The sequence below is a fragment of the Littorina saxatilis genome, linkage group LG16, assembly GCF_037325665.1.
Source record: "Littorina saxatilis isolate snail1 linkage group LG16, US_GU_Lsax_2.0, whole genome shotgun sequence".
NCBI classification, from domain to species: domain Eukaryota; kingdom Metazoa; phylum Mollusca; class Gastropoda; order Littorinimorpha; family Littorinidae; genus Littorina; species Littorina saxatilis.
In genome coordinates, this window is record NC_090260.1 from 36,002,868 (window position 1) to 36,020,322 (window position 17,455).

Genomic DNA, 17,455 nt, shown 5'->3' on the forward strand with positions numbered 1-17,455 from the left:
GTATGAAATGAAATGTAATGATTACTTTAACCACCCACCAATGACACTGATGTGGGGTCAGTTTTAGGGGGGGGGGGAATTGTCAGCTTTGTGAGCCTTGGAGACGGCCACCATTCTCCACCTTATACCCCTGTTAAGTGTCAGGTTACCGTTTGTGTACAGTGGAACTTGCCCTAGCGACCACCTCTTGATAACGACTACCTGCCCATTACAACAATGCCACCTAAAGGGATCCCCGATGAGTTTTTCCCTTTTGAATACACCTGTCCATAACAACAACCTGCGGGGGGGGGGGGGGGGGGGGGGGGGCGGTTAGCTCAGTTGATCTAAGGTCGCAGGTTCGACTCCGGGCCGGGGCGGACACAGGTCAACTTTATGTGCAGACCCAGAGACGGTAGCCATGTCCCACCCCCGTGTCACCACAGTGGCACGTAACAGACCTCGGTCATTCTGCCATAAGTGCAGATGGCTGATACCACCTAAACACGCATACACTTGTGTATCTCATCAAAAGCCGTGAGGGCGTAAACACTCGAATTATCATATAACCCATATCATGTCCTCAAGGGATTACTTGTGTGTTCAAATCGCTCGACAGATACATTACACATTTTGTGCACAGGTTCCTCTAAGCAATATGGACACATCTGTGCAAAGAAAAAAGATGGTTGCCTTATTAACCTTTTTTTTAGAATTGTTTTACTGGGGGTTGTCAAGTACGATTTTGCGAAAAACACTGCGATTCTTAACGTGATCCTAACTGACATATTTAGCTCTACAAATGATAAATGAAACATTACTTTGTGTACATAAATGAATGAAGAGTATCACTTTATCATAATACGGCATTTATCAACGTGCATTTTCAGAAAATGATACGAGGTTTCTCGAGGGCGTACACATAAAACTATCACTCATTTAGTAATAAAAACGTTATTAAAAAAAATTTGCTCGACACTTACATCATAACTAAATTTGAACACAGCTAAGTTCACTGTATACAGATACAATACCTGTAAACAAAATAAGTTGTTGCCTTATTGTCTACTTCACAATAATTCCCGTACCAACCCCACCCCCATATCTTGATTGACAAAAATGATTAAAAAAATAATTTGGGAACTCTGTATGTCAGTTGGTAAAGCACTGGACTTGTGATCCATGAATTTGAATCAGGGGGAAGGGTTGGGGGTCGGAACATTTGTGTGCAAAGTTTCATAAAGATCTGTCCAGTAGATTTCTCTGAATCGCACACCACACACACACACACACACACACACACACACACACACACACACACACACACACACACACACACACACACACACACATCTATATATATATATATACGACTTGTGTCTGTGTGTGTGTCTGTTCGCGATGCGCGGCCAAGGTTCTCGATGGATCTGTTTCAAATTTGGTGGCCATATTCAGGTACACCCAGGACACAACCTGGTCGATGAGATATTTCAACACGTGCTCTCAGCGCGCAGCGCTGAACCGATTTTTTTTTCTGGATCCACTACCAGTAACTCTTCCTTATCTTTTCCAGTGTTTTCAGCGTTTACCTCCCTTCCTTCGTATGGCGCGCGGATATTCCCATTCCGTTACTATTTTTAGAAGGTCACTGCACGTTACTATTTTTAGAAGGTCTCCAGTGTTTTGCGCGTTTATCTTCTTTCCTTCGTGCGCCGGCGAAGCCGGCGTACACCCGGCAGAGCCGGGTCCCAGGCGCAGCCTGGTATTCGGCTCTACTTCTTCCCGGCGAAGCCGGTACCCGGCAAAGCCGGTACCCGGCGAAGCGGGTAATCATCTAGTACATATATACATATATATACACACACACCAGGGTGGATCAGTTCGTTTGTAAGGGGGGTGTTCTTAGAATTCAAGAGTGTAAATCGAGGTCGCTAAGCGCCCGTTTACTGGATTTTTATTCAACATGCTGGAAGTCTGGCCTCATTCCCACAGCTTGGAAAGAGGCTGTTGTGATCCCCATTTTAAAGCCTGGAAAACCAAGAGCTGACCCTTCCAACTGGCGCCCTATATCTCTGACCTCCCATCTGAGCAAAATCTATGAAAGAATACTAAAATCCAGACTAGAAGATGAAATGGAAAGAAAAAAGGTAATACCGCTGTGTCAAGCCGGTTTCCGTCGAGGCAGGGGTGTCTCGGATCACATTGTAAAACTGTCCTCCAAAATTAAGAAAGCTCTCTCACACAAGAAGTCTCTCTTTGCTGTCTTTTTTGACATCAAAAAAGCCTACGATACAGTATGGCACCAACGATTGTTGTTCAAATTGAAGCAATTAGGCATCAGTGGTAATATGTTTCAATACATAAAAAGCTTTCTACTGAACAGATCCTTTCAAACTGATTATAAAGGTGCCAAATCATCCACTCACAAAGTTGACATGGGAGTGCCACAGGGCTCAGTAATAGCACCACTGCTTTTTAGCATTATGCTGCATGACATATCGACAATTAAAACACATGGAGCCGAACTGACGCTTTATGCGGATGATATTGCTCTATGCAAAGAGTATCAAAACAAAACCTATAAAACAGAACACAAATTCTCTAAAGAGTGGCAAACAGCTATAGATAACATTGCGAACTATATGCGGGAGAATGGCTTCACTCTCTCTGCCGAGAAAACTGTATTCGTTGTCTTTACAAACCGAAAACTGGAAGATCGAGAAAAGATAGTTCAGTTCTCACTAGATAAATCTGTTGTCTCACCCAGTCAGCAGGTGAAATATCTGGGCGTATTTTTCACCTCAAATGGACTATGGACTGCTCACTTAAAGTATCTTTTAAGCAAAGCAAATAAGACCATCAACCTTCTTAAAATACTGGCTGCCCAACCATGGGCAAAGTGCCCAGTTATTCTAACAAACATCACCAGAGCTCTTATAAGATCAAGACTATCATATGGACAGGAGGCCTACTTCTCGTCGGCTCGAAAATGGCTTGATAAGCTACAGTCAGCGGAATGTCGTGCCCTTCGGCTTGCCCTTGGACACCCAAGGCATTCAAAGCAGGCCATTGTATACCACCAAGCAGGATTCCTCCCTCTTGACATGTGGCGACGTAAGTGCTGCGCAGTGCAAAACTCAACAAAAGAGGAGCTACAACCGCATTACAACCATGTCCAAAACAAAAAGGCCCACTTTGGCACTACTTTCACCTCACTGGCTCAATTCAATGCTTCACTCTTTAGTGAAATCAGTGTCGACCCAAATGATGTGGCCCAAAACCCCATATCTCGTGATCCCTCATGGACAATGAAAGAAATGAATTTTGACACAGAATATTGCACAGCTACAAAGGATGATCAGTTATTACTCAGGATACAAGCCCTTGAGCACATTGATATTGTATACAAAGGCCATGTTCATGTTTACACAGACGGGTCAGTGTTAGATGACAAGAAGGCTGGCGCAGCTTTTGTAATCCCCAGCGATGTCATGACTGGGAAATTTAAACTGTGCAACAGAAACTCGATCTTCTCAGCTGAGCTCCTTGCCATCTGCATGTTGCTTGTTCATCTCAATCTCAAGAACACTCCTCCTCAAAAGATAGCTATATTCTGAGGGCCCCAAAGGGTTTAAAATCGTGATCGTGATTGGCGTGTTTTGACCTTTCTGTGACCGTGATTGCCGAAATTTCCATTTCTGTGATCGTGATGGGACTTTGCCCGTGATCCGTGATGACAAAAAAAATCAAGTCTCGTGATCGTGATCGTCATTTGTTTTCGTGATCGTGATGGGCATTATTGCAAAGCATTTTATTTTCAACGTACATTTTTCACAGCTGTATCACTCTATGATCCTCTATTCGTCAAGGAGCCAATCCCGATTGAAGGGAAGCAACAACACATTCAGAAATATGATTTTGACAGCGATTGCTTCCCTTTAAGAGAACCAATCACACAAAAAAGAGATCCAATCAGAAGGCAAATTGCAAAAGTCTGCCAAACTTCATCCAATGGAAGGGCTTCGTGCAAACGTTTTTGAGTGCATTCAGTCAAGTTCGAATTCGAAGATCAAAAATGGCTTGCAGCGGTACTGTCATCGAACTTCTGTTATATTTTGTGGATTCAAGCCAGACCAAAGCAGGCGGCGAGAATGCCTTCCTTGGTGGAAAGGTTAGGCTACGGGTCGGTCTTTCCGAAGACGAAATATCAAGGTATGTTGATCTATGTTGCTCTATGACTGTTCTGAAATTTGTTCAAGATCTTTGAGTTTGAGCCGTGAGATTATTGACATTGTCGACATTGCCACGTCCGGCTGTCACTCGCTCAGTGTGACCTCGACTGGCTCGAGATCGAGTCTGCGTGTAGCCAAAACCGAAACTAGAAATGTGTTTTTCCTCCCAGCAACGTTGACACGCTTGGCATAGATTCTAATTGTCGCTTCTTTGCATTAAGCTTGGATTTATTTTAGCGCCTGTAAACTTTAAATATCAACAATGGGTTAAATTCAGAAACAATGGCGGCGAGACGTGCCAGTTTGGGTCACTTGATCCTCATGTCAAAGACGACCAAAGTCATGTTCGTTGGGGATTTTGTCAGGCATGCTACTTTTCCGGTAATTGCCGGAAATCCGATAAAGCCGTTTTCAAAATCCGGTAAAGTCAAATTTATTCCCGTTAAGTTGAAAAATTTCCGCAAAAACGATCCGTGTGAATATCGCGCAACGCGACCGGGCGCCGGTCTCAATGAAGCCAGCGCACAGTAGTGTTGTTTTCACCAGTTTGGAGGTGTGTTGAATGGTGGTTGGGGGAGGCTAAAATGGGATTTTTAACAAGATCACAACACTATTACAGCCCTGAAAATGATGCCCAGAATGCACCAGATATCACAGATTTTAACCGTTTTTTGAAAAAAATTCCGGGGGAGAATGCCCCCGGACCCCCCTAGTTGGCTCGCCTGCTTCGCAGGCTCAGGCTTGTGGCTTTGCCACTGGAACTGCGCGCTTCTTTCAGGTAAAACCATTTTTGGCCTGTAGCATTCCTGTTTGTTTTTCAAGGCCATGAAACCAGGCGATGGTGTACCTCAAATTGCATGGCAAAGTTGAAAATAAAGAACCCATCACACATACATGTACTTTAATTTCAATCCACCCAATAGTTTTTTAGAAAATGGGTTTACAAGATTTAGCTCTGGAAATGTGAAATTGTGCAAGTATATATTTATGTGTGTGAGTGAGGGTGTGGGAGTTGAATGTGTATGAGTGGAGAGAGAGTATGAGTGGAGAGAGAGAGAGAGAGAGAGAGAGAGAGAGAGAGAGAGAGAGAGAGAGAGAGAGAGAGAGAGAGAGAGAGAGAGAGAGAGAGAAAACAACGAAAACAACATTCTTGTTACTGATTACAAATCATGTTATGTATTTCTATGTGTGAATGAAAGAGAATTAAAAAAATAATAATAAAAAAGTGCAACAGTTCTCACTTTGTGTTGAATAAACAATAGATCCAGAGGAGCGAATTGCTGTGTGGTTGTGTTTACTTTGACACGTGCTTTCTGTACATGCAACTTTTACCGTGACCGTGATTTGCCACTAGTGTTCCTGATCGTGAAAACAAAAATCAAGGTAACTGTGATCGTGAAAGCTAAAATTTCCCTTCCCGTGATCGTGATGATACCCCCCCTTTGGGGCCCTCTATTCTCTGACTCCAAAGCAGCCATTGAAGCATTAAGATCTAACAAAAGATCAAAAAGACATGATCTTGTCATTGCCATAAAGGAGCTGGCAAATAAAATTATAAAAAAAGGAAGCGAGATTAACCTGGTCTGGTGTCCAGCACACGTGAACGTGCCTGGCAACGAGAAAGCGGACAAAGCCGCTAAAGAAGCTGCCCAAGGCATAGGCGCCTCCGAGGTAGACCTGCCATTGTCTGCTTCTGAGATCAGTAGCCTTACAGACTCTCTTCTCTGGAGAGAATGGAGGAACAAATATATGCACAAGGCTATAAGCTCTGGCTGGCTCATTCGGGAAGCCCCATCAAAACAGATGAACACCTATAATGCATGCCCACGTGTAATAAAAAGGATTAACCGCCTAAGGGCAGAAGCTGGGAACTACCAATTTCTAGAGCTTAAATGCACCTGTCAATCCGACCTCACCACTGCTCATTTGACTTTGGAGTGTGATTTGAACTCATGCCACTTTCAACCCCTGACTCAGTTTATGAACTCAAATAGAAATATCCTGCCAAATACCTCAAAGGAAAAATTAAGCTATCTTTTAAGTTTTAATAAAGACCTTGGGTGGCAAGGTCCCAAACTTATCGCTGGACTTATGCACACGCACCCACTTGGTCCCTGGATATGAAGAGACATTGCTGCGGCTGACGCCATTGCTTCTCATACAGCTACTATATATTTTTATCAGAACTTTTAAAAATACCATTTTATATCCAAGTATCTCTTAACACACTTTTTAATTAGATGAGCGAGAGTGTGCGGGGGGCGGGAGGGTGGTGAACCACTGTACATAAAGGGAAAGTTTGTGTGCGTGCCTGTGTGTGTTCTTAATCTAAGACAAATGTCGCCAATGTTTTTACAGAGTGACGTTAAATAAACGATTTTATCATTATAGCCCGAGACCGATCAAGGGGCATACGCCCCCCCCACCCCCAGAAAAAAAAAATCGCTCGTGAGATCCATTACACATTTTCAGCACATGTTTCTCTGAGCTATATGTCCAAAGATGCAGCCAGAGAAAACGTTGTTTCCTTATTCACTTTCTTATAAGAATTTTTTTTCGGGGGTGGGGGGTACTGTGTGGGCAAATTCCTAACTGATATTTTTATCTTTAGAAAAGATAAGTAAAACATTCCTTTGTGTAGATAAAAGAATGGAGAGTATCACTTTATCATGATACACTACTTATCACTCTGCATGCCAAAAATCATCGAGGATTGTCGAGGGCGTACACTACATTGAATTATCACTCATTTAGTGGTAAAAACGTTATAACACAAAATTTGCTCGACAGATCATAACCAAATTTGAACACAGCTTAGTTCACTATATACCGTTACTACACCTAAGAAAACCATAGGGTGTTTCCTTATTTCTTACACCACAATTATCCCCGCACCACCCCCACCCCCATATCTTGACTGACAAAAATTAGGAACAAATTCATTTAGGAGTCAAGTAGGTCAGTTGGTAAGGAGAAGTGTGCAAAGTTTCATAAAAATCTGTATAGTAGTTTTCTCTGAATCGCAATACAAACACATACACCCAACGACTTAGTGCCCTTAGTGCACCGATAGGGCCTACCCCCTACCAACCCCCCCCCCCCCCCCCCTCCCCCAATCCACCACACACACACCCCTCCTCGTCCACCACTGATCACAAGCGCACACACACACACACCAGGATGGATCAAAGAGTTTGTAAGAGGAGTGTCAGTATGTATAAATCAAGAGTGTAAATCGAGGACGCGAAGAAAACGAGACTGTTTTCATTTAGTGGTAAAAACATTATAACACAAAAATGTCATCTCAAATCAGAACCAAATTCCTTAAAAAAAAAAAAAAAAGTGTTTCCTTTTTTTCTTACTCAAAAATGTTTCCCGCCCCAACCCGACCCCCATATCTTGGGCTGACAAAAACTAAGACACAAATCATTTGTGAGCCCAGCAGGTCAGTTGGTAGAACACTGACCCAAGTGTTTGAATCCGGGTGAAGGGGTGGGGGTCAGAAAACTTGTTTGCAAAGTTTCATAAAGATCTGTCCCGTAGTTTTTTTTTCTGAATCGCACTACAAACACTTAGTGTCCTTAGTGCCCCGGCGCAATCCCAACCCACCAACCCCCCCCCCCCCCTCCCCCTTCACCCCCCTCCCCAGCCCGCTCTCGTCAACTTTTAATCACACACACACACACACACACACACACACACATTGACACACACAAATGGGGCGGGGATGTAGGTCAGTCGGTAGCGCGCTGTATTTGTATCTAGTTGGCCGCTGTCAGCGTGAGTTCGTCCCCACGTTCGGCGAGAGATTTATTTCTCAGAGTCAACTTTGTGTGCAGACTCTCCTCGGTGTCCGAACACCCCCGTGTGTACACGCAAGCACAAGACCAAGTGCGCACGAAAAAAATCCTGTAATCCATGTCAGAGTTCGGTGGGTTATAGAAACACGAAAATACCCAGCATGCTTCCTCCGAAAGCGGCGTATGGCTGCCTAAATGGCGGGGTAAAAACGGTCATACACGTAAAAGCCGTGGGAGTTTCAGCCCATGAACGAACAAACAAACAAACAAACACACACACAAACACGCGCGCGCGCTTTCAAGCGCACACATACATTGAGTGAGTCTATTCTGTCCACTGCTTGTACTAAAACGATAAAATCCACCTAACAATGAAAAAAAATATTAAACTTTTCTATAACGCAAGTCCAGATTTACAGCTCCAAGCGATTTACAATTCCAATAACCTCACACACACACACACACACACACACACACACACACACACACACACACACACAGTGACACACACACACGCAAACAAACCCCTCATAGCGATAAGAATAAGTTCAGTCAATAACTACATTTCTGACTATTTACCATAAGAATACATTCTCTCTCTCTCTCTCTCTCTCTCTCTCTCTCTCTCTCTCTCTCTCTCTCTCTCCCTCTCTCTCTTTGATTTGATTTGATTTGATTTGATCTCTCTCTCTTTCTCTCTTTGCGAATGTGATTTTGAAGCGCATTCCATAAAGTCGGTATCTGATATCTAAAGTGTTTCGCTAATGTGTTCGTCCTGATCTTTGGGATGCGGAGGATTTTTCTTTTGGTGATGATCTGAGGGAACGGAATGGTTCATAGATGCTGAGGGAATTTGACAGGTAGGGGGGGGGGGGTGTATGGGGGGGGGGGGGGATACATTTTCTAAACGCTTGCACCCTAACACAGCTAACTTGTAATCTATCCTGAACTATGAAAGCAGCAACACGCATACTCACAGAGGCACAGAGAGGCACGCATGTTTGTGTGATGGTTTGCACGAATAACCATTGAAATTTAGTTTTGATAAAAACAAGCGACATTTCCATTGAGCACACAGGTGCTTAGCCAATGTGTATTGAAACTCGTCCAATTATCGGAAAATGTCATAATTTTTGGCAATATAATTATTTAACAACAACAAAAAGACTACCGGCTTCCGTACATAAAACAGTCAGTGGCTGTAACAACAATTCGCGGCATCCGTACCATTGGACTGTGGGAGATCGTACACTGCTAATACTGCGACGCGTACCCAAAAGCTACGGACACTCTTTTTTATCAGCTGATGATACGAACACACTTGCAAATTGGGACACTACTAATTATGTATTTCAGTTATAATGCATCACGTTACCTGGTCAAACTCAGTCTCCAGTTGGAAATGTCCTCCCTGACCAAAACCCCGCTCCTACCATCCACAACAGGGAGGACATTTCCAACTGGAGACGGAGTTTCATGAAGTTGTCTCTGAATCGCACTACACTCACACAAACACACAGACAAGCACACAGACAAGCACACAGACACACGCACATACACACACGCACCTTGGTGAATCAGTTACTTTGTAAAAGGGTTTACTTAGAATTCAAAAGTCTAAATCGAGGACGCGAAGCGCCTTAGGCTGATCATAAGAATGCACCCCCCCGAAAAAATAATCTGTCGTGAGATTCATTACACATTTTGTGCACACGTTCCTGTTAGTAATGTGTACAAAGGTTGGGGGTGCCTGTACCGGTCCTTCCCCCCCTTCTCAATTTTCCCCCTGACCGCAAACAGGCATTCTCTGTACCTCATAGGGGGCGTCGCATGGACCCATACCTCATAGATCAATTGGATATTGTTAAAAAGGTGTTTGGGGAAAGCTCCTTTGAACGGAATCGAGGTAATAATTAATTTCAAAACCAGGTGGTTTTTTTGTGGCTAAGTGTCTGTTCTACACGAACATTCTATAACTTGTTAATCTGTGTCCGAATAATGAACTGTTAACAAAGTTACTCGTATGAAGGAACTATGAAGCCAAACGCATGGGTCCTCACCCTCCACCCCCCCCCCCTTTAATACGTACACTTTCACACTCATACAACCAAATGGACACACACTAACTGTGACACACACACACACACACACACACACACACACACACACTGACGCACACACACACACACATCCACACACGAACACATAAACAACAGACAAACAAAGCGTGTAGATGCGCAGGTCCGCTTCGCAATGCCGTAATGGACGCCCACTCTCACTTAGTAGATCCCTTTCTTAAACTATTTATGTCACTATTTCTCAAAACTTCGCTTTCTCACACTCAAGACGACGTGCACAGACACAAAGACACACGGGCACACACACGCCCGCCCGACTTCACGCACTCACACAACAAACAACACACACACACACATGAGGAAGGGATAATCACACATAGTGCCCCAGTGAGGTTAGAATGGTGAGATGGGGTCTCACGGATTCGGCGGTTCGCCGTGTCGAGTCAACTTCATATAGATCTGGGGTGCGTATCGCTAGCGCTACGTGTCATTTGTGCTACGTGTCATTTGTCCTACGTGTCATTTGTGCTACGTGCCGCTATCGCTACGTTGATTAGTGCTACAAATAATTTGTCTATGAGTCGCTATCATTCGTTCTTTATCACTACGTGTCGACAGCACTACATCTTTTAGCGCTACGTGTCATTATCGCTACGTGTCAATACCACTATACTTACTGACGACTTTCTCTTTCTCATTTTTTCTCTAGCTCTCACTCCTTCTGGTCCCGTCGCGATATAACCTTCGTGGTTGAAACTGACGACGTTAAACACCAAATAAAGAAAGAAACTCCTTCTGGTTTGTGTGTGTATATGTATGTCTGTGTATGTGTGTGCGTGTGTGTGTCTGTTTTAGTGTGTGTGTGTGTGTGTGTGTGTGTGTGTGTGTGTGTGTGTGTGTCTCTCTCTCTTGCTCACTCGCTCGCTCACTCACTCTGTCTCTCTCTCTGCTCCCCCCTCTCTCTCTCTCTCTCTCTCTCTCTCTCTCTCTCTCTCTCTCTCTCTCTCTCTCTCTCTCTCTCTCTCTCTCTCTCTCTCTCTCTCTCTCTTTCAACGGCAATAACGTTCTGGGCTACCTCTCTCTCACTCTCTCTCTCTCTCTCCCTCTCTCTCTCTCTCTCTCCTTCTCTCTCTCTCAAACCTCCGTTCAAAGTCTAATTGTAATGCTTTTACTTCCTGTTACCTAAGTTGGACCGAACTCAAATTGAGCAGAAATCTGTTTCCCATCAAAGCACACTTTTTGCCACATTTATTAAGATTCGCTTTTACTACCCGTTACTTTACTTGAACTTTGGTCGATTCAACACTTTGATATCAGCAATATGAAAGGACATCACGGGACATGTTTCTCTTTTCACGTTTAGCCTGATGAGTATAGTCGTTGTAAGATTTTGTTAAGATTTTTAGCCAGGGGCGGATGGGATGGATGGAGAAAAGAAGAGTAATGATAAGGTCTATATCATGTGATATGTGCTGCATCAAAGCAGGGACCTATATTAGATAATATAGGTCTATGATCAAAGTATAACTTTTCATTGCCACCTACTTGTTCCTAGCTTTTTGCTTTTGATGTGTAACCGTAAAACAACGGCAGTGTTGTGTTAACGATCTCGAATCTGTGTCTTTTCCAAGCATCATATTTTAGCTACTATATGATACTAGCAACTGGGTATCACAGGAAATATTTCCTCATCTGAATTAGCGCCTTCCTAGTTATCATGCGTTTGTATCTAGATTGGTTGGTGGTCATACCTATAATATGTGATTAGCTGTATGTTTCCAAATTTACGACAAGGAATAAGGTGAAAGTGTTTTTAAATTGATTTCGAAAAAAAATTGTTGATCATAATTTTTATATTTTTAATTTTCAGAGCTTGTTTTTAATCCAAATATAACATATTTATATGTTTTTGGAATCAGGAAATGATGAAGAATAAGATGAACGTAAATTTGGATCGTTTTATAACTTTTTTAATTTTTTTTACAATTTTCAGATTTTTAATGACCAAAGTCATTCATTAATTTTTAAGCCACCAAGCTGAAATGCAATACCGAAGTCCAGCCTTCGTCGAAGATTGCTTGGCCAAAATTTCAATCAATTTGATTGAAAAATGAGGGTGTGACAGTGCCGCCTCAACTTTTACTAAAAGCCGGATATGACGTCATCAAAGACATTTATCGAAAAAAAGAACGTCCGGGGATATCATTCCCAGGAACTCTCATGTCAAATTTCATAAAGATCGGTCCAGCAGTTTACTCTGAATCGCTCTACACACACGCACACACACACATACACTCACACATACACCACGACCCTCGTCTCGATTCCCCCCTCTATGTTAAAACATTTAGTCATAACTTGACTAAATGTAAAAACAAACTAGCAGTACATATTGGGCACCCCCTGTCGAATGCACACTGGACCGTGTGTATACGCCGTCGCAATCAAGGCAAGTAACTCAGTGAGTATAAACATTAGCAAGAACCGCAACTTGAACACACTCGTAACACCTTAAGAGGCGAAGTATTTAGCATGTAGGACATGAAGCATTCTCTATGTGTTCAAGCACCATTACTAGCACTGTGGTCAGTATAGACACGCTCGACTGTATCTTCGGTATGCACAGGATATAAATCACCGTATTTGAATTGTATTGAGACAACTGTACATTCCTTGGTTTAAGAGGAATTTGTATTAATCAGTGGAATCTGAATTGTTCCAGCGATTGGGTTTAAGTTAAAGACGTTGCAATGTTCAGTAGACCAATATGTGCAGATGTGGTTTTCGGATTTGAACTCCAATTATAGGCCTTGCAAACGAACATTTATTTTTGAAAAATACTTGGAGTTGTTACCGCAAAATTTGGGATTATCCTTATTGCGTTTTTAAAACACTAAACCACAAGTTGCCTGTTCAGAAAAGAAGATTTCTGATTGTATTACAGAATGAAAGAGTGTGTATAAAGTGTAATAATGGCGATCAATTTCAACATGTGTTTCACTGCAGTTTCTTTAAGTTTTGGCCCCGTCTTTTTAGAGCAAACACAAAATAATAGCAACTCTGTTTGAAAGTATCAGTGTTGTTCCCAGACTCGGAGGAAAACAGGTCGGTTGGACCTGCCTTGAAAATAGGATTAGCCCTGGCTACAGAGACATTGATTTGTCAGAAGACCTCCTACATGTCAAAACTACCGGACGACAGTCGACCGGCCAGGGTATCGGTCAGAACAATGGCGCGTCAGGTCAAAACATTGTGCGTCAAGGACCGAAGACCGAGGCACGAGAACAACACTGATATTATGGACCACCTCCAACACATAGAAGACCGAGGCACGAGAACAAGACTGATATTATGGACCACCTCCAACAAATAGAAGACCGAGGCACGAGAACAAGACTGATATTATGGACCACCTCCAACACATAGAAGACCGAGGCACGAGAACAACGCTGATATTATGGACCACCTCCAACAAATAGAAGACCGAGGCACGAGAACAACACTGATATTATGGACCACCTCCAACACATAGAAGACCGAGGCACGAGAACAACACTGATATTATGGACCACCTCCAACACATAGAAGACCGAGGCACGAGAACAACACTGATATTATGGACCACCTCCAACACATAGAAGACCGAGGCACGAGAACAATGCTGATATTATGGACCACCTCCAACAAATAGAAGACCGAGGCACGAGAACAACACTGATATTATGGACCACCTCCAACAAATAGAAGACCGAGGCACGAGAACAACGCCGACATTATGGACCACCTCCAACACATAGAAGACCGAGGCACGAGAACAACACTGATATTATGGACCACCTCCAACACATAGAAGACCGAGGCACGAGAACAATGCTGATATTATGGACCACCTCCAACACATAGAAGACCGAGGCACGAGAACAACACTGATATTATGGACCACCTCCAACACATAGAAGACCGAGGCACGAGAACAATGCTGATATTATGGACCACCTCCAACACATAGAAGACCGAGGCACGAGAACAATGCTGATATTATGGACCACCTCCAACAAATAGAAGACCGAGGCACGAGAACAACGCTGATATTATGGACCACCTCCAACACATAGAAGACCGAGGCACGAGAACAACGCTGATATTATGGACCACCTCCAACACATAGAAGACCGAGGCACGAGAACAACGCTGATATTATGGACCACCTCCAACAAATAGAAGACCGAGGCACGAGAACAATGCTGATATTATGGACCACCTCCAACACATAGAAGACCGAGGCACGAGAACAATGCTGATATTATGGACCACCTCCAACAAATAGAAGACCGAGGCACGAGAACAAGACTGATATTATGGACCACCTCCAACACATAGAAGACCGAGGCACGAGAACAACGCTGATATTATGGACCACCTCCAACAAATAGAAGACCGAGGCACGAGAACAACACTGATATTATGGACCACCTCCAACAAATAGAAGACCGAGGCACGAGAACAACACTGATATTATGGACCACCTCCAACACATAGAAGACCGAGGCACGAGAACAACACTGATATTATGGACCACCTCCAACACATAGAAGACCGAGGCACGAGAACAAGACTGATATTATGGACCACCTCCAACAAATAGAAGACCGAGGCACGAGAACAACGCTGATATTATGGACCACCTCCAACAAATAGAAGACCGAGGCACGAGAACAACACTGATATTATGGACCACCTCCAACAAATAGAAGACCGAGGCACGAGAACAAGACTGATATTATGGACCACCTCCAACAAATAGAAGACCGAGGCACGAGAACAACGCTGATATTATGGACCACCTCCAACACATAGAAGACCGAGGCACGAGAACAACGCTGATATTATGGACCACCTCCAACACATAGAAGACCGAGGCACGAGAACAACGCTGATATTATGGACCACCTCCAACAAATAGAAGACCGAGGCACGAGAACAACACTGATATTATGGACCACCTCCAACACATAGAAGACCGAGGCACGAGAACAACGCCGACATTATGGACCACCTCCAACACATAGAAGAAAAGAAAAGACATGATAAAGACTGGTTTCAATAATACATAAAGAAGCTTGCAGAAAATAACCTATAACTAGCCCTCAAGCTTTCAAAAAATATACCAAACAGTCTTCTTTACTCGAAAGTTGATAATAATGTTTTCTCTGGTTTTGATGTTTCCTTGGTTTCTTGTTGTGATTCAAATTATGTTTTCATCAAACCAAAAGAAACAAGAAATTCCTCGGAGGTAGGAAAAACACCCCCGTTGGTCAAAGGGAAATAACCATTCTCACTGCACCCATTCTCACTGCCACCAACTGAGAAGGTTATTTCCCTTTGACCATGAATATGTTTCTCTATAAGTCCTTGTAGAATCTTAATCCACCAATAACTCCCCAACCGTGTGTTTGACTGGTCCCAATTTTTGTAAGGACCGTCTCAGGAATGTATAGAACCTGTTCACCAAGTTTGGTGACGATCGGTCCGTTCATTCTTGAGATCTATATGCGAACACAAACACACAAACACACAAACACACAAACACACAAACAAACACATCGACCGAAACCTATACACACCCCTATACCGGGGGTGTAATAAATCTGATGCATATTTGAATTGGTATGATTTTGTATTCATGTTATTTTGAAGTAGGGTACAAAGGTTCCGGGAGAACGACCGAATACTCAGTACGGAAACGAGACAAAGACGACGTCATTTGTTTCCGTGTCATACTGTCGGGGCATGTATCATCCCAATTGGTGTACCAACCGTGAAGGTTATTGCGGGTGTTTAACCGGCAGTCTGAAACGATATAAATGACCTTATCTTTGTCTCGGTTCCGTTTTGAGTATTCGTTCGTTCTCCCCGCAACCTCTTCAGTGTCGCTTCGCTGACCGACTGAGAGGCCACACAACGAGTATGTATACACCTGTTCTGAAAAAGACTAGTGAGTCAGCTAGAACTTCCTTATATATGATTGACATTACCAAGTCAAAGCAACCCGGTTGGTTTCGATTTCAGAGGTTCTCAGGTGTATGTAAAGCGTTGCGTAGACTGAACTTGATTTATCAGGAAAGTCAGTGAGTCATTTTCTCTCGTTGTGTTTCCTTTGTAAGCTGCATTTCCCGACATTTCAACCATCATGAGTACAAGAGGGTGGGACCAAGATTAGTCATGCGATCAGGAAACTGAATAATATCACCAGCGACCTAAGTGTCTCTGTTTAGTTACTTTTATTTTGAACTAGCTGTAACCGTTTTCTATGTCCGGGCGCAACCTATATGCACTTATACGTGCACACACACACACACACACACACACACATACACACAAACACACACACACACACGCACAAATACGCACGCACGCACACACGCACACACACACACTGGCACACACACACACTCACATACACACACACAAGCACACACGCCACCCTCCTCATCTCGAATATCGAATAACAACTGCATAATTGTAAAATCAGACAAGAACGCTGAAGTATGTACTGAAATAGAGAGAGAAAAGAAAGAGAGAGGGAGAGAGAGAGAGAGAGAGAGAGAGAGAGAGAGAGAGAGAGAGAGAGAGAGAGAGAGAGAGAGAGAGACAGACAGACAGACGGACGGAGGCAGACAGTCAGAGAGAGAGAGAGAGAGAGAGAGAGAAAGAAAGAGAGATACAGTGAGAGAGAAAGAGAGACAGAGACAGAGAGATAGAGAGAAATAGAGAGAGAGAGAGAGAAAGAGAGAGAGAGGCAGCGAGAGAGAGAGGCAGAGAGAGAGAGAGAGAGAGAGAGAGAGAGAGAGAGAGAGAGAGAGAGAGAGAGAGAGAGAGAGAGAGATCAAATCAAATCAAATCAAATTTTATTTTACGAGGGTTGTGGCATAAGCAATATAAACGAGCTTCTTTTCAACCAGCCCTCGCCCAGAGAGGGACTATTCTAATCTTAAATACATATATATATATACAAACGTAAAACAATTACAAAAGATAAGCATGACAGTCAGAAAAACTATTCACAGGACTATATACACGTTGTAGGCTATACATACATTCTTGCGTTATGAAACACTGATGCTTTATGGACAGATATGATCAATATGAAAATAATCAGAACGAAGTCTTCCATCACTGTGACTTTTCGTAATTTGACATTAAATGTAATGAGAGGTGTTTTTTGAAAGTATTGAGACTTGTTGGGACTCGAACTGATTCCGGGAGAGAATTCCACAAAACGCTGCCAGAATAAGCTAAACTTGATTTAAAGAGATCTATCCGTGGAATGGGGACGTTAAATTTTCGGCTTGGTTTGGCTTTACAT

General features: G+C 43.2%; 1 long non-coding RNA gene across 1 annotated transcript in view; it reads left to right on the forward strand.

The window, feature by feature from the left end:
* Positions 1–17,455, forward strand: part of LOC138950958 (uncharacterized) — a 115,736-nt gene that overhangs the window by 46,404 nt on the left and 51,877 nt on the right. The gene's annotated exons all lie outside the window — the stretch shown is intronic.